Genomic DNA, 19,606 nt, shown 5'->3' with positions numbered 1-19,606 from the left:
TTGCCCTGGCCCCAGGAAAGGAACACATGAGGGTATAAATTTTTCATCTAAAGAAAAAGCATAAAACATTTTGCTTAAATTTTCTTCTTCTGTTATATTACTAAACCACTAGTCATGGAAATGATGCCTCTGAACTTTTCCTTACTAAGGGACCCCATTCATCAGAGGGGTGATGTACAGTCTACCATACTGGTGAAATGTTCAGCACTGTATGCATATTCTGTTTACACAGCCATGCCATAAGGAAAAGGCAAAAATTAAGTTGAACACATGGAAGAAATTTGAACACTTGGAATTTCAATATATCACCATATCTCTAAATTAAATTGGGTATTAGATAAATCCTTGGAAACCAGGGTATTGTTTGGGTTTTGTTGTTGTTTTCTTTCTTTCTTTCTTTCTTTTTTTTTGGTCTCTCTCTCTCTCTCCAAACATTTAACAATCAAGCTAAAACTAATTTTATATATGAACAGTGTCCTTATTAAAAGGGGAAATTTGGAGACAGACATGCACACAAGGAAAAAAAGTGACGATGGAGGCAGAGATTTGGTTGATGCTTCTTTAAGCCAAGGAACACTAAAGATTGCCAGCAAACCACTAGAAGCTAGGAGAGTCATGGAACAGATTCTCTCTCACAGCCCACAAAAGGAACCCAGCCAGCCAGCACTCTGATCTTAGACTTCTAGCCTCCAGAACTGTGAGAAAATAAGTTTCTGTAATTTAAGCCACCCAGTTTGTGGTACTTTGTTACAGTAGTCCTAGCATATTATTGTACCATACTTTATTCAGGTTTCCATAGTTTTACATAATGTCCCTTTTCTGTTCCAGGATCCCACATAATTACATCTAGTCATTATGTCTCCTTAGGCTGCTTTTGGCTGTGACAGTTTCAGACTTTCCTTATTTTTGGATGACCTTGATAGTTTTGGGAAATAATAGATATTTTATAGGATACTTCACTATTTGCATTTGTCTGGTATTTTTCACATGACTAGACTCTGGTTATGGACTTTTGGGAGAAAGACCACAGAAGTAAAGTACCATTTTCATCACATCATAGCAACATGAGTTTTATATACTATCCACGTGATTTATCAGTGTTGATGTTGACTTGATCACCTGGCTGAAGCTGTCTTCTCAGACGTCTCCATTGTAATGTCACTTTTTTACCCCCTTTACATTGGGATGAAATCTTCCTCAACAAAAAAACAAACAACCCAATTGAAAAATGGGCAGAAGACCTAAGTAGACATTTCTGCAAAGAAGGTATACAGATGGCCAACAGGCACATGAAAAGATGCTCAACATCACTAATTATTAGAGAAATGCAAATAAAAACTACAATGAGGTATCACCTCACACTGGTCAGAATAGCCGTCTTTAAAAAGTCTACTAATAACAAGTGCTGGAGAGGGTGTGAAGAAAAAGGAACCCTCCTACACTGTTGGTGGGAATGTAAATTGGTACAACCACTATGGAGAACACTATGGAGGTTCCTTAAAAAACTAAAAATACAGTTGCCATATAATGCAGAAATCCCACTCCTGGGCATGTATCTGGACAAAACTACAATTCAAAAAGATGCATGCACCCCAGTGTTCATTGCAGCACTATTTACAATAGCCAAGACATGGAAACAACCTAAATGTCCATCGACAGATGAATGGATAAAGATGTGGTACATATATATAATGGAATACTTCTTAGCCATAAAAAAGAACAAAATAATGCCATTTGAAGCAACATGAATGCAACTAAAGATTATCATACTAAGAGAAGTCAGAAAGCAAAAGACAAACACTATATGATATCACTGATATGTGGAATCATAAACACAAATGAACTTATCTACAAAACAAAAAAGGACTCACAGACATAGAGAACAGAATTGTAGTTGCAAAGAGGGGGTGGGTGTGGGGAAGAATGGATTGAATGGATTGAGAGTTTAGAATTAGATGTAAATTATTACATATAGAATGCATAAACAACAAGGTCCGACTGTATAGCACAAGGAACTACACTGAATATCCTGTGACAAACCATAATAGAAAAGAACTTTTAAAAGAATGTATATATGTATACATATATATGTATATATGTATAACTGAATCACTTTGCTCTACAGCAGAAATTAACACAACATTGTAAATCAACTATACTTCAATTAAAAAAAAAAGACTTCCTTCCTTTGGGAAGGAAGTCACTGTACATTATTTACACTTCAGAAGTTGTAAGTTATGCTCCCCCTCCTTGAAGGCGTAGTATTTACATCAATTATTTGGAATTATCCTGCATAGGAGATATGCTTCTTCTCCTCCACTTATGTATTTAAACATTTATTTGTATCAGTATAGACTCATGGAAGTTTATTTTATACTTTGATTTATAATTCAATACTACTTTTTTTGTGACCCAAATTGTTCTACCTTTGGCAGTTCGAGTTCTTTCTGTCCCTTTGACAGATCTGTATCAATGTGGTGTGTGTGTTTTAACACGTCCTTACTTTCTGGTACTAAAAGATGCTCCAAGATCATGTTGTGTATTTCCAGTCCCAGTCTTAGAATCAGCCATTCTCCAAGGATCCCTCATTCCTTTTATTAAAAATCAAGATCTGGGCACTATGTGCGTTCATTACTACTGAAGTGTCATTGCTTTTAGGCTACTTTGGATGACAGCACAAAGAAATACATGTGTGTATTTGCATACACACATATCTATAATTATTCCTATACATAACCATCTGTGTGTGTGTATGTGTGTGTATAATAGCTAAATATGAGCTCTTATCTATGTCTCCAACTGCAATCCATTGTTACATGGATCATTCTGGCCTGCACCCATTGTTAGTCTGTAAATTCATTGCAACACTGATAAACCTGGCTCCTATCACCCACCATTCATTTAATTAACTGTTCAATTCCATTATACATGTATATTAGCATCAGAATTAACTTGTACTTCTGGGAGAAACAGCTTTATTAACTAGCATTCAGTGTGTATGTGCAGTTCCTTTTGACTTTAGTCCTGGAGACTCCACTCATATCCAAAGTTACTTGGTCAGCACCTTTTACAACTAATGCCTTAAGAAAGATTGTTTCACACATTTGTAATACAGTTAGGTTCTCACATATTCTGCATTTCTTCCTGGGATTTCCCAATCTCTTACAAAATTTTTTGAATTTGAATATATTAAGGTTCACTTTGTGTGCTATAAAATTTTACGGACTTTGACAAATGGAGGTCATGTATTGACTATTATGATATGTTATCTAAAAAGAAAAAAAAACACATTATGTTTCACCTATTCAACCCTCCATCCTTCCCTCTGAATGCCTATCAAACACTGAAAGTTTTATGCTATCTGTATTTTTATATTTTTGAGAATGTTATATAATTGGGATCATATAGTATGTGTCTTTTTCAGATTTTTTGTTTGCTTATTATTGAGTTTTAAGAGTTCTTTTTATATTTTGGATACAGATCCTTTATGAGATAAATGTTTTGGTAAGACAGTGAAGGAGCTCTAAAATTATTGGGGTGCTAGGAATTATAATATGTTAAAAAGGAAAATTTAAAGAATAATGCTATAAAAATCAATGGACAACTCTTAATCACTGCATTTTCTGTTTGTATCAATAAGGATGTTTGAAAGGAAATATGCTAAAAAATAATAAAGTTACACCATTATAAAAAATATATTTTTAGACTAAGCAAAAACAAAGTTACCATTTTTCTGTATCATTTTCACACTCTACAACAGAATAAAAATAGTTTAATTCCTTGAAGAGATAGATTAAAGCTGATAAATAATAAAATCAAAGAGCTAATGCACATGAGGCCTGTAGCACAGTGTCTAGTAATAGTAAGCCTTGGTTCACATTTGCTCTTATTATTATTTTCACTCATTATGAAATCAATATTCACATAAAAATACCACAATTTGAAAATATAGAAAAATTTGCTTAACACATTTCTTTTTTTTTAAATTTTTTGGTCATGCAGTGTGGCCCATGGGACCTTAGTTCCCCAACTCAGGATCCAACCCCGGCCCTCGGCAGTGAAAGCGCTGAGTCCCAACCACTGGGCCACCAGGGAATACCTGCTGAACACATTTCTTAATAAACGGAAACCATTTCCATTATTTTTGCATCAATTTTTTTTTTTTTTTTTTGCGGTACGCGGGCCTCTCACTGCTGTGGCCTCTCCCACTGTGGAGCACAGGCTCCGGATGCACAGGCTCAGTGGCCATGGCTCACGGGCCCAGCTTCTCCGCGGCATGTGGGACCGTCCCGGACCGGGGCACGAACCCGTGTCCCCTGCATCGGCAGGCAGACTCTCAACCACTGCGCCACCAGGGAAGCCCTTTGCATCAAATTTGATTCCAAGTAAGAGCTCAGTACATAACTACAAATATCCACAGTTTAAAAAACTACTAGGGTAACATGCTACTGAAGTTAACAATAAAGTTACCAAGAAAGGAGCTATATTAAAACATACTTTTACATTCTAAGTTTATATGTAATTACTCCTCTATTTATGTAGTACATCTTAGGTGAATGATAAAATTTTACTCTAATGCAGTTGTCAAAAGCTTCATAGAATTATTAGAAATATGAATATCACAGGGTTTTTTTTCCTGTTTAAATCCAGAGACGAGAAATGCCACTTTTGTTTTATGTATATGATTCATTAAAATTCCTCAAACCCACAATTGTGAGAGGCTTATATTTGCATTAGTTAGACACCATCAACTCTCCAAGCCTATGATCTCAAATTTATCTGTTATCATTCTACAATTATTACTTTATTATTTAATCTTAAATGAGAAATATCATGATCTTATAGTTCAAAAATATTCATGTCAAAGCAGGTTTTATGATCATTCATATGATGATAACCAACAAAATAATGAAAATGATTAAGTTCTTATTTTCAAGCACTATTATTTATCTTGTTCTATACAGCAAAAGAGAAGAGCTAATGGGTCCAATTTTTTCCCATGGACAACTTTCCCCATCTGAGATATTTTTTTTAATTGTAATGAACTGTGGGCAAATTAAAATTCAACTGATTTTACCTAAAACTGGCTAATTAATTTCTGATATTAACAACTTGCCTTCAGCTTTTCTAGTTGTAAGGAAGAAACATACACTTAGAATGCTTTACTTGAAAGGGGTTAATTGTAAATTGTAAAAGGAAATAAAAAACAGGAAATTAGTTCAACAGAAACAGAGGTAGCCTCAATAGCCTATTTTCATGAAGACTAAAGGCCTCTCTTTTTTGTTTCTTTCTACCTGTTTTAATATAAAAACAATGATAATAGTAATACAGTTTCAATAACTAATATTTATTGAAGACAAATGCTATGCTATCTGCCTTAGAGCAAGCCCAACAACTTCATTTTGAAGATGAGAAAACCAAGAGTTAAAGAAATACAGAAACTTGCCAAATTAACATAGCTAAGAACTTCCAGACCCAGGATTTCAATCCAACAGTTTATCTTCAAAATGTACACTCTGTGCTATTCTATTCTCAATTTTCCACAGCATTACCATCTAAAATATTTCTACTCTATACCTCATGGCTTCTGATTACTGAAGCAAGATGTTTTGACTTGTATATTTTGATCCTGCCCTTAGTCTTTTTATCACCAGTGGCATAGAGTTAGTAATAAATAAGATTAAAGATCTGGTATTCCTCTGCTGAGAAAGACAACTCTTTTGCCTTTTGCTTAAGATTTACTTATGTCAGGATGACTGAAATATAAGATCATTTCCAAAAATATTCTGGTTAATAAATGTAAACCTCAAGGTATATCAGAGTACATATCATTAAGTAACTAAATAACTTTTCTCTTTAAATGGGAATAATAATCATATATACCTCTGAGACAGGATGGAAAGGGGCAGGACACAATCATTAAAAGAATGACACAGCCATTAAAGATACAACAAAAACTGGTTAGAACCTATTAGGCCTAAGATGGCAGAAGACTCAACTTCCAGTGGACCTTGAGCCTCATTATATGCTTATTGCAATACATTAGCAAATGCTAAGTGATACAACCACAGGCATCATGACAGTTCTGAGACCTACCATAAAAGGCCAAAATGTGGGCGGCGGCCCAATTCCTGGAAATTCCCACCTCTTCTCCAAGACAGTTAAAATATTCCTCCCACTCATTAGCCTATGAAATTACCCTGCCCATAAAAACTAGTCACCAGCAAGCACAGCCTGGGGTCAGTCTCACCTTCTGAGATGGACCCACTTTCTGCCTATGGAATGTGTATCTCTCTAAATAAACTCACTTTCACTTTACTGTGGCTCACTCTTGAATTCTTTCCTGTGCAAAGCCAAGGATCCTCACTTGGCGCCAGTCCCAGGAACTTGCCCTAGACCTGAGACATGACCATCCTCTCTTACCCGATTCTCCTGCAATGTCTCATATTTTAGTTATCAGAATTAAATTAGGTAATGCATCTGAAAACATTTGGTACAATGATTGGCATATAGTAGCATCACATAAATGTTTCCTAGGTCTTCATCATCACCACCATCATTATCACCAGCATCATGCTAGTCTGAACTCTGACCCAAAGTTCCAAGTGTAATTTTTTATATTATATTTAAAAACAATGCACCATCACAGTGATATAACACCACTCTTTATCTTGTCAAACTTCTAAGACTCCATTATTTAATTAAAAAATTCTAAGTTTATCCCAACAAAGCTGATGCCCTTCTGGCAAGCCTCAACAACTAGGGCCATTTTCTTATTGTTTTGGCTCAGTTATGTACCTGTTCTTTTTCCTAATTCTATATTAACATATTACTTGCAGAATATAAGAGAAATTTTAACTTCCTATGGCCTTTTTCCAACTACATTACTGTACTGAAATTATACTTTCACAGGTAAGTGACTGATTGTCAGATTCAAAGGTCATTTCTTATTTTCTATGCTCCTGGACTTCTTTTAAAGCATTTGATTCATCTGACTTTTTTCTAGAACCTCCTGAGTTTAACCACTTCCAAGTCCACCCTGCACACCAGAGACTGACCTCTTACAAATCTCTTAACAAGTGCTCTTTTATCACATCACTCATCTGAAAACCATTAATGTTTTCTTGTTTTCTTGTGGGAAAAGAAAAAGGTCCTTAGCATTTCATCCTTCGTTCTCCACAATCTTATCTTCATTTATCTTTATAACATTCTCTGAATGAAAAGAGACAGAAAGTCTTACTTTGCAATATTTTTTTTTTTTTTCTTTTTGCGGTATGCGGGCCTCTCACTGTTGTGGCCTCTCCCGTTGCGGAGCACAGGCTCCGGACGCGCAGGCCCAGCGGCCATGGCCCACGGGCCCAGCCGCTCCGCGGCATATGGGATCCTCCCAGACCGGGGCACGAACCCGTATCCCCTGCATCGGCAGGCGGACTCTCAACCACTGCGCCACCAGGGAGGCCCTGCAATATTTTTTTTTAAGCAGCATTTTGCCAGTTCTCTCTCTGAGAAAATACATAATTATCCATTAGAGAATCCTTCCTTCCCTTTTCCGTTGTTTTCTACCTGCTGCTTTCCACCGACCTCTCTGAGCTGAACTCAGTATTTGTGTAATGAGCATTTTTGCTACCTGAACTAAGCTGATCCATAAAAACCACAAATAAGAAGAAGTTTGTAACCAAATACTGTTCTTCAAACTTCTGAACTAGATATAAGAGAAATTGGGCTTCCCTGGTGGCGCAGTGGTTGAGAGTCCGCCTGCCGATGCAGGGGAAACGGGTTCATGCCCTGGTCTGGGAAGATCCCACATGCCGCGGAGCGGCTGGGCCCGTGAGCCATGGCCGCTGGGCCTGTGCATCTGGAGCCTGTGCTCCGCAACGGGAGAGGCCACAACAGTGAGAGGCCCACGTACCGCAAAAAAAAAATTAAAAAAAAAAAAAAATAGATATAAGAGAAATCACATATTCATGACTTTGGACAGCTCAGTTCCATCCTACCTGTAACATAATCTAGAAATATAGGAATTGCTAAATGTTCATCTCATAAACTGTTATCACTTCCCAAAATAAATTTTTATAGGAAATTTTAGTTTTTTGTTCTGAATCTCACTAAGTTAGTTTGATCTAAGCAAAAAGCAAGTCTAGTCAGAGCAAAGATAGTGCAAGATGGGAAAATATTTCTAATGCACAAATGTATAACCTTACTGTCCTTCCTAACATTTCAATCAAAAAGAAAACACAGGTAATGAAGCAAGATTTTTCTCTTATTCTCTTATTTCCATTCTTTGGTCAGTCTCACATTATTTCCACTGTTATCTATGCACCTGTATTCTATCATGGCTTTCAGGGTCTATACTGGAAGATACTTTTAATTTATATCACATGGGTCTTATCTTGTCTAATATTTTCCCAGAGTAAGCCATTCCTCTTAAAAAATGATACACTCCCGAGTTGGAATTGAGTTTCTCTAACATCTTCATATAATAACAAAATCCTAAATGATATATGATTGTGATAATCAGGACAGTCTTTAAAAGTTAGCATTAATTTCTCTAAATCCATTAAAATATTCTAAGCTTCTTCAGGAAAATTCAGTCCTTCCTAATCTAATACTGAACAATTTTAAAGATAAAGGAGAAATCCTTGAGCCACATAAATAAAGATATAACTAGAGTTAAACACCATAAAATTCTGAGGAAGCAAATGTAAATGATTATTACACAAGTATACTCAACAAATAAGTAAATAAATAAATACTCACTTGTTTAGTCTATATTAAGGTAGGATACTAAAGCATTTCCACCCACCAGCCCCTAAAAAGAGAATGTCCTGACAGTTAAATAAGATTAGTAATTCTGGGTGATTGTTCACTTGATCCTTTTTTTTTTTTTTTTTTTTTTTTAATGCTGTCACAAACTTATTAGGACAGAGAGAAAGAGGGTATGTTCATATTTGGGGTATTTCAAACCAAGAATATTTTAGCTTATTTTCTTGCTGTTATGGATTCTGAGAGGCAAGTCTTCTGAAAATATACCAGTATGAAAAGGAAAACTTTTTTTTTGGATGCCCGACTCGGCTTGTGGGATTTTTATTAGTTCCCTGACCAGAGATTGAACCGGGGCCCTTGGCAATGAGAGCACGGAGTCCTAACCACTGGACCACCAGGGAATTCCTAAAAGGAATTTTAAACTGCAAAATTAAAATAAACAAAGTGACATCAAATATGGTGAGAAGTGTAAAGTATGGGTAGCCTTGAATCCTACAGAGTTTGTAACTAGGTTTATAGTATATCACAGTGAGCCAATAATTTACCTTATTTATCTTTATTAAGTTTTTAAAAAAATCAAATGGTTGATGCTGGGTGTATTTTTCCAAGAAGCTCTTTTACCACTTAGTTAACAGTTAATTCAAATTCCCACAAAAATATTTATCTAAACAAAACCATGCGCTGAATGATTTCCTGTATAAAGCTACCAGATCTTTTAAAACAAAATGAATTTTAAAAAGACTCAGACTATAAACCATATTGATTCAGGTACATTTTGTCTGGATTCAAACATGTTCTAATCTTCATTATAACATGGGTAGGGGGGAAGTGGTTAGGTAGGAAAATTTCTCAGTGATCTTTTCTCAAAAATAGCTCTATAAACAGAAGAAAATTTGATTTGAAATTTAATCTTGGAAAATTTCAGCATAAAAATGATCTCTGATACTTTTCCACTATTTCTTTCCAACAACAAAGAATATTCAGAAGACAAATACTGAATATGGAACTTCCTTTCTGTAAACACTTTTTGGTGATACCATACAGAACTCCTTCTACATATTCTTACTATCTGAACATAAATTTCATAACTTAAAAACATAAATATGTTCTTTGGTATTATTTTGTATTATAGATGAAATTAGTGGTATGCTTATCAGTTTTCAATGCAAAGATAGGAAATGTTTAATGAGAATTTTAGCATATAGGTTGACAATCTAAAGTAAACACTTGATTATGCTGACTATAAATTCCTAAGTAGTTTCATTGGTTCTTTAATTTTCTACATTTCCCCTATAATATTTCAAGTTCAAGTGCAAATCTTGGGTCAGAACTGATTGAAAACAGTTTTCTTTTAATATAAAAAAGTTAAGACTACAGTGTGATTTGAACATTAATAACAAAATGTTATATCTTCAAACTATTCAGAATAAGAACATAACAAATAACTCTGCCATTGCATAAGAAATCTATGCCTTCTGTATTTCCATTGCTTCAAATGTCAGACAAAAACAAAAAGTGTGAGTACCTTATTATAAATAACAATCAACGATCCAAAAGCAAAAAAATTAAAAAGACTTGCATTTGGCTTTTCTATAATATTCTAGAACTACTGCATAACACATATTTTAAAGCTTAAGTAACATCAACAATTTTCCCCATGCACAGTTAGAAAATAATTTGTGTGACACAGCCAGATTATTCAATCTCCTAATATAAAAATTTTGTCCTAGTTTATTTAATTTCCAGTTAAATTTTGTGCTTTTCTTCATTTGAATTCTCTAATTAACCCTGTAATTAGGTATTTAGGTATAAAGTATACATATAAGTATCCATTGATTAGCCATTATGCAATTTTGAAAAGTTTCAATTAAGCGAACGTAAATATAGATATGAGTTTCTTAGTTCAGAAAATAAATTATGCCTCTAAAAATATTTTGTACTAACAGATACTTGCTCCAAATAAAATATATTTTGTAGTTATGTGATTCAAATATTTTGATGTTCTGATGATTTCTCAATTAAGTAAAATCAACAATTCATAGTATTGGGTTTCCAGTTTCAGCTCAGAGATGTCAAAAAATTTCACTTAAGAGCTGGAAGAACATGGCTCCCATCACAAGAGAAAAACTGACAAGCTGAAAATGAAATTCTTGTCTTTAAATCATCAGAGAATTGAAACCACAGGCCATTTAACTATCCTGAAATCTAGAAGGAGATGGCTACCTGCAGGAAGAAACAGGGCCTTGCCTAACTGGAACAGATACTGCCAAACAGCACATGAGACAGTTATAAGATTGAGCTAATATTTTTTTAACAAGTTGCTGAAAATTGAATGTGGGCTGGTATGAGAGTATGAAGTCCCTGGGGCTGCAGACATAGGGAGTTTCAACCCTCGAACAGGCTTTTCCTATGGAAAGTCACCAGAGATGATAAGGAAGGTCTGCAGGAGCTTTACCCATGGCATTGGCTGCGGGAGGGGAGCAGTAGCAAAAGGCTAAGTTTACAAAGAGAACTCCAGGCCCAGATGGTTTCGCTGGTGAATTAGAGCAAACATTGAAGGAAAAAAATAATACTAATTCAACACAACACAATCATCTCCAAAAAAAAAAAAAAAAAAAAGGAACACTTCTAAACCCATTTAATGAAGTCAGCTCTACCTTAATAATAAAACCAAATAAATATCTTTGATTATAGGCCTCTTACAAATACAGACACAGAAATTCTCAACAAAATAGTCTCAAATCATATCCAACAGTATGTAACAATGATAATAAATCATGAACAACTGAGGTTCACCCCAGGAATCTAAGGCAAAAGCAACGTTCAAAAATCAATTAGTAGTTACTATATTCACATACTAAATAAGAAAAGCTATATGAATATCTCAATAGATGCAGGAAAGTACTTGACAAAATTAAACATCTGTTTATGATATTTAAAAATCTCAACAAAGTAGAAATAGAAAGTCTTTCTTAACCTAATAATCAACATGAACAAACAAACAAACAAAAAGGACAAACAAAAATCTACGGCTAACATCATACTTAATGGTCTTCTTTAACTGCTTCTATTCAACATTATATTGGAAGGCCTAGATACTGCTGTAAAAAGTAATAAAAAAGGTACCAATTGGAAAGGAAGATATAAACTTGCCTCTATTTAAAGATGACACAAAAGTTTGTAGAAAATTCAAGGAATCTACACAAAAGTTGTTAGAACTAATTCATAGTTTAACATGTTTTCAGGATACAAAGTCAGTCAATTGTAATCAATCATTTTCCTAGATATCAGCACTGAACAGTTGGAATGTGAAATAAAAATACCATTTTGGAGATGACTTCTGAACTATAACACTAATAACAAGATACATCAAAGAAATAATTGATAAGCTGGACTTTATTAAAATTAAAAACTTTTGCTCTATGAAAGACAATGTTAAGAGAATAAGACAAGCCACAGACTGGGAGAAAATACTTACAAAAGACATATCTGCTAAAGGACTCTTCTAAACTATACAAAAAAAAAAAAACTCTTAAAACTCAACAATAAGAAAACCAACAACACAATTTAAAAATGTGCCAAACACCTTAACAAACACTTCACCAAAGAAGACATGCAGATGGAAAATAAGTATATGAAAAGATGCTCCACATCATATGTCACCAGGGAAATGCAATTTAAAACAACAACAAGATACCCTCACACACCTATCAGAATGGCCAAAATACAAAATACAAAATCCAGAACACTGATACCGAATGTTGGTGAGGATGTGGAGCAACAGGAACTCTCATACATTGCTCATGGGCACTGCAAAATGGTACAGCTATTTGGAAGACAGTTTGGTGGTTTCTTACAAAACTAAACCTACTCTTACCGTATAATTTAGCAATCATGCTCTTTGGTATTTACCCAAAGGAGTTGAAAACGCAGGTATACACAAAAACCTACATGCAGATGTTTATAGTAGCTTTATTGACAATTGGCAAAACTTGGAAGCCAACAAGATATCCTTCAGTAGACAATAGATAAATAAACTGTGGTACAACCAGAGAACGAATCATTATTCAGTGCTAAAAAGAAATATGCTACCAACCATGAAAAGACATTGAGGAACCTTAAATGTATATTACCAAGTAAAGAGATCAATCTGAACAGGCTACATATTGTATGATTCCAACCATATGATATTCTAGAAAAGGGATGGAAAACTATGGAGACAGTAAAAAGGTCAGTGGTTGCCAGGGGTTGAGGAGGAGGAGGGATGAATAGGATTTTGAGTGCAGTGATAATATTCAATATGATACCATAAGGTTCATATAGAATGTACAACACCAAGAGTGAACTCTAAGGTAAGCTATGGACTTTGGGTGATTATGATGTAAGTGTAGGCTCACCAGTTGCAACAAATGTACCACTCTGGTGAGGGTGTTGATAGTGGGGAAGCTATGCGTGTATGGGGGTGGAGCACATGGGAAATCCCTGTACATTTCTTTTAATTTTACTGTGAACCTAAAATTGCTCTGAAAGAATAAGTCTTAACAAAAATCCATTTACAAAGGCACCCATAAAAAAGTAAGTGCTTACGTAGAAATCTTACAAAATATATGTGGGATTTATAGACTGAAAATGTAAAATATTCCTGAGAGAAATTTTAAGGGATCTAAATAAATAAAGTAATATACCATTTTCATGAGATGGAAGACTCAATTTGTTTAGAAGTCAAATTCTGCCCAAATTGACCTGTAAATTCAATGCAATCCCAATCAAAAACAAAGCAGGCTTTTGTGGAGAAACTTAAAGACTTTTTCTAAAATTCATATAGATCTAGAATATCCAAAACAAGTTTGAAAGAAAAGTACAAAGTTGGAGGACTAACTCACCTTGTTTCAAGACTTACTATAAAGTTACAGTAATCAAAGCACCGTAGTATTTGTGTAAAGACAGAGAAATAGATCAATGGAACAACAACAACAAAAAAAAATAGTACAGAAATAGGCCCACGCATGGACAACTGATTTTCCATGAAGGTGCAGACAATATCTTTTTCCATTAATAGTGTTGGAACATTTGGATATCAAAAAAATGAAAAAGGAACTTCAATTCATACAAAGTATCACATACAGAAATAATTCAAAATGGATTGTAGATTCTAGAAGAAAGGATAGGATAAAAGTTTTGTGGTCTTGGGTTAAACAAAGAATTCTTAGATATACATCAAAACCATATTCATAAGAGAGACTGATGAATAGGACTTAATAAATATTAAAAATTTCTGTTCTTTGAAGACACTATTAAAAGAATAAAAAGATAAGCCCCAGTGTGGGAGACTTCAATGCACCTCTTTCAGAATTGGACAGAGTAGGAAAAATAAATTGCATGTAGGAAGTGTTTAATATGAACAACAAAGGTGTGGAAAGAAAGAAAGAGGGAGAAGTCTATCTCAAATGGAAAAAGTACATTGCTCTTATGTCTATAAGACTTACAAAATATATCATTGTAACTTACCACAAGAAGTTTATAAAATTTGAAATAGAAAATTGTATATCTCATATTCTCTGAAAAGTGGAAAATTTAAAAGTAAGAATTTAGAAATAAACTGTGACAAAGATAAACTTTTTAGAAAAGTAAGAAATATGCTTACAAAATTATGAAATTAGAATAAAAAGTACAGACTCGGAAAATCAGAATAATCCATGACAATAGGAATAAAGCACAGTAAAATCTGTACTCAGCAAAAAAATTTATGGCTATGAAAATCTTTAATTACAAAGAAGAAATAATAAATGAATAAAATACTAATTGGGGAAAATAGCAACTAAATAAACCATAAGTAACTTAAATAAGAAGGAAGGAAAAAATAAAATGGAAAAACATGTGTATGCTTGCTTGTACATGCACACAAACAGAATGTCTAAATCCAGATTGCTTTTTTTTTAAATGCCAAAAAAGACATCTAGAAGTTTAAGTTTATAAAATAGACAATAAATTAATTCATATTTAGAATAAGAAAGGAAAATTAATGGAAGATTTAGGAGAGGTTACAAGAATAGGAGACTAAAACATAGAATTCTGTGGCAAATAAAGAAGACTCCTGAGGAAATGGAATTTTTATGTTTAATAGAATATTTAAATATATATATATATATATATGCATATACATACATATACAATTTCCCCAAATTAGAAAACTTGACTGGTCCAATTAACAGAAAAAATTAGAAAGATGATTACAGTGATAAAGATCTATCACTAAAGAGCACCAAAATAGAGAAGAGATTGAGGAGAGAATTGGCAGAAGCCAAGACAATTCAGCTCAACAGGAGAGATACAGATGAGGGAGGTCATATAACGGAGCATGTAAACTTCCAGCAATGGTTTGTAGTGGAGTGTTTCTCTAAGGGAGTAAGTGTGGCTTAGACAAGTAGAGGACAGAAAGAGAAGATACTGAGGGCATATTCCCTAAAAGAGGCAAACGAGAGTGGATTGTTTCCAATTTCTTATCTGCAGTACATTGCATTTACATATGTCCAATAAATCACCCAGATGGCATATTTAAATACATGAAGATAACATCTTATGGATCTGACAGCAGGAGAGATGAAAGCCTCCAACTGAGGGAATTCTTCATTATTTGGCCCAGGGAATCAATTCAGTCTCCTCAAAGCAGTAAATTCCACTTATTTTCCTGACTGACAGGGTCCCCTGGGCAGCAGTGTTTTTTTTTTTGTTGTTGTTGTTTAAATATTTACTTATTTATGTTTTTGGCTGCGTCTGTTCTTATTTGTGGCACCCAGGCTCTTCGCTTCGTTGTGGTGCACCAGCTTCTCTCTGTTGTGGTGCAAGGGCTTAGTTACCCCATGGCATGTGGGATCTTAGTTCCCTGACCAGGGATCAAACCGGCGTCCCCTGCACTGCAAGATGGATTCTTAACCACTGGACCACCAGGGAAGTCTCCAGCTGGCCTGCAGTTTAAATGTAACTGCTCGTTTGTTGAAGCTGACATTGATAATGTCAGATTTCATGAAATTACTCTGTTAGGTCCTTCAATCATTTCTACAGATCGGGGTGTCACAGATCCAGCCCAGAACAACTGCAGGACATTGGAACCAAAGAGAAAGCTTCAGATAGATCAAAATTTCAAAAGCCTGTACAACAGGTAAATTATGGCTAGTTCCACACAATATCACATTCAGAAGAAAATGTAGATGGGATTTTTCAACCTGCCAATTTTTTTCTCGTTTCTCAATTTCTCTATTATTTATCTTCTATTAAAAGAGGTAAAGATTTTTCTAAATCAGAAAATCTCAGGCAGTCTGGACTTAAAGATATTTGAACAGTGATTCAGTTCAATCACTAATATGCAGCTTGACACCTGTGTATTAATTAGGATTCTTTGCTTTAAGACAACAGACAGCAAATCTGGATAGTTTTGAAATATTATGAACTGATTAGAAAAGTGTGAAGAATCTCTTAGAATAAACACTGAAAAGCCATATCCGGAGAAGTACAGACATTAGAGCAACTCTGAATACCCAGCTGGGGGAATTAATGGACAGTTTGTATTGCGTCCATCTCAAGAGAGGAATAAGCTCCCACCTTCTGCAGCTCAGATTCTGCAGAGACTCTGACTAACTTGTATCAAGTTGCTAACTTGGCCAGGAGAGGAAAGGACATTCTATCAATAGCCCCTCTTACCATAGCCCCTCTTACACCTTACCCAATGAAGGTAGGTTAGTTCCTCTAAGCAAAATTCATTGCTGTGCAAATATATGGGGAAATGTAGGGCGGGCAGGGAAAAACAAACATTCATGCCACACTCTCTATGATTTCTTGATACAGGGCTATCTATTCTGTTTAAAAACAGTCAGCAGTGGGAACCCATGACCTCCCAAGGTAGCATATTTCATGTTTAGACAGCTCTGTTATACGTGATTTTCTTAAATTCAACAGAATGTTCTTTATTTACAGTTTTCATCTTTCACTTTGAATTCTACCTCATAAAGCTCTTCAATCAATAATTCTCCCTCTTCCACAGCAAACATTTGAAAGTAATTTCAAACAATTTCAACCAGTTACTGATCCACGTAGAAGTTCATATATCCAATGCATGTCTCTCTACCTTGTCTGGGGAATTGGGGAAACTCTGTAAAAAGCCTTGAATCTGTATTTCCCTGATAGTGACAAAGAAAGGAGCTAAAATGGACATGAGTTTTAGAGAATTGTTTCTAGGCTCTAGTGATCACTGCTTCCTCTACTACTTTTTTTGTTTCTATAAATCATCAATTTAATATTTCCTAGATCTTTGATGCAAGTGACAACAAGCATACTGATGATGAGTTTGTGGATTCTATCTTCCATTTAGATTATAACGTTTGTGCATCATAAAGCTTCCAAAATCTTGCCCATTCCACAGAATCTGTTACTGAGTTGTTTTCTCAGTATTCTAAGAATGGAATTTTTTTTTTTTTTTTTTTTTTTTTTGCGGTACGCGGGCCTCTCACTGCTGTGGCCTCTCCCGTTGCGGAGCACAGGCTCCGGACACACAGGCCCCGCGGCCATGGCTCGCGGGCCCAGCCGCTCCGCGGCATGTGGGATCCTCCGGGATCGGGGCACGAACCCGTGTCCCCTGCATCGGCAGGCGGACGCTCAACCACTGCGCCACCAGGGAGGCCCTAAGAATGGAATTTTTTAAGCCTAGGAAATAAGCACTTTCTTATAAGTTCTCAGCAGCAACAAAGCACAAAATCAAAACTGGAAGAAACCTTAGAAACTGGTTCCACATCTTTTGTAGGTGAAGTGGATAACAAAAGTCATTTGTCTATGTTACTTACTAATTTGGAGCAAAATTTGGTTGTCAAATCATGTTATTTCTTCCACCCACAATATTTCAAACTGCATTGGATGGTTACTTTTTCTTGCTTGTACCATTACAAATGTTTTTTCCTTTCTTAAATATATTTATACCTATTTACTTAAGACTCTGCTGCTAGCTTAATAATAATACTAATAGGTTATATATATATAGCCTTTATTATGTTCTAGGCATTGTTGTTAACTGTTGACTCATAATAACTCATTAATGCTCACAACAGGAAACACAGAGTTTGCTTGCCTGTTATCACACAGCTAGTATGTGTCAGAGCCAGAATTTAAGCCCAGCTGGTTTAATTTTAGATGTTAAATTCATAAATACTACAAAATTGTGCCTCTCAATGCTCAGCTGTATGTCACTCAGCTACTGCAAGTATATAATGGGCTACCATATATATATATATATATACATACATACACACACACACACACACACACACATATACGCATATACATACATACACACTCCTTAGCTCTGGAAATGTAACACTGACTTCATAACTTCATTTTCAAGCTGACACTCCTCCTATCCCACTTTCCTGTCAGCCTTGTCCAAAAATCTCTAACGTGCGTAACACCACACTCTGCAAGTCTGCTAGTACTATCGCCACTTCTTATAATCTGACCCTTCCCTCAGTCTAGCTTATTATCTGTTACTTTCAATATACATCTTCCTTTAGTCAGGGCAGTGTTTTCACTGCTTCCCTCCCCAAGCCCCACAAGCTCCTTTCTGATTCTCAACTCTGTACCCTGAGACTTCAGTCACATTTCTGGTGTGTTCTTGCCCTTTCTCACTGCCGGCCAAGTCCTACCCAACTCTGTAGTCCTATCTCAAGTATAAAAAATCTATGAATATTTCCTAATAAACACATCTTGCTCTCATCTAGACCAACCCCCTGTTTTCATATCTCCATTTCAGTTAGCCTTTAATTATCTCTAATCCTAAAAATATGTGAGTATACTTTCCTACTTAGATTGCAAGTTAATTGAGGGCAGGAATCATGATACACTTCTTTTCCAACATCTAACATCATACTGGACCAAAAGAAAGTGCCTAGTGAATATATGTTCATCAGTTCTTCACGTGTACTTATAAGACCTAACCCCCAAATTACCTTCAGCAGGAGAGTACACCATTCAATGAACTTTATAGTAAAATACCATTACAATTAAAAAAAAACTTAGGATTTTGTTTCCTAAACCTTACACTGAGGACTACAATATTTTAATTTCTAAACATTAGTTTTTCTTCAGAAATTTCAATAATTGGTTGAAAAATTTTTTATCCTGGAGACTATAAATTATATAAGATACATATCAATAGGTGATGTTTTCAGTTTTAGTGTTATGATGAGGGATTACAGGGAGAGATTTTGACAACTAAACAGCCAATAAAAACTTCTAAAACATTTGTCTTCAAATGACTAGAAGCAAGATTACTCAAATAATATTTAAATCAATGTATGTTTTAAAGGTAAATTAGATTGTGTTTATGACAATTATATAAAGGATATCACATGAAATCTTCAAATTTAAATCCTTAAGAATTTTTCTGTTTTCTATGAAACAGAAAACACTGATTTAGCTCTAATGCATAGATACATGTATTCTAAAATGTTTTTAAAGAGGAAACATGTTCTAAATATATCCGTAGTTAAATCTGACTATTTGCCCTCTGTGGCTAAGTCTCTAGCACACTGTTGTCACTTGGTACTGGCATACACAACAGAAATACTAGACTTTTTTTTTTTAAACAGGGGTAAATAAAAATTATTTAAGCTGTAAAATTACAAAATTCAATTTAAGCAATGTTGACAACAAAACATCATTCTCTCATTCCATTTCTCTCACTTCCCTTAAATAAAAGTAAATTTTAATTCTGGCATTTCTAGATTGCTACATAGTCTCTCATAGTCCTTAGTACTTCTTTCCCTTGCTCTTGGCCCACCATACACATAAGCCTTCTTTC

Source organism: Mesoplodon densirostris, chromosome 3 (genome assembly GCF_025265405.1).
Source record: "Mesoplodon densirostris isolate mMesDen1 chromosome 3, mMesDen1 primary haplotype, whole genome shotgun sequence".
Classification (NCBI taxonomy): domain Eukaryota; kingdom Metazoa; phylum Chordata; class Mammalia; order Artiodactyla; family Ziphiidae; genus Mesoplodon; species Mesoplodon densirostris.
Note: the sequence above shows the minus strand (reverse complement) of the source record.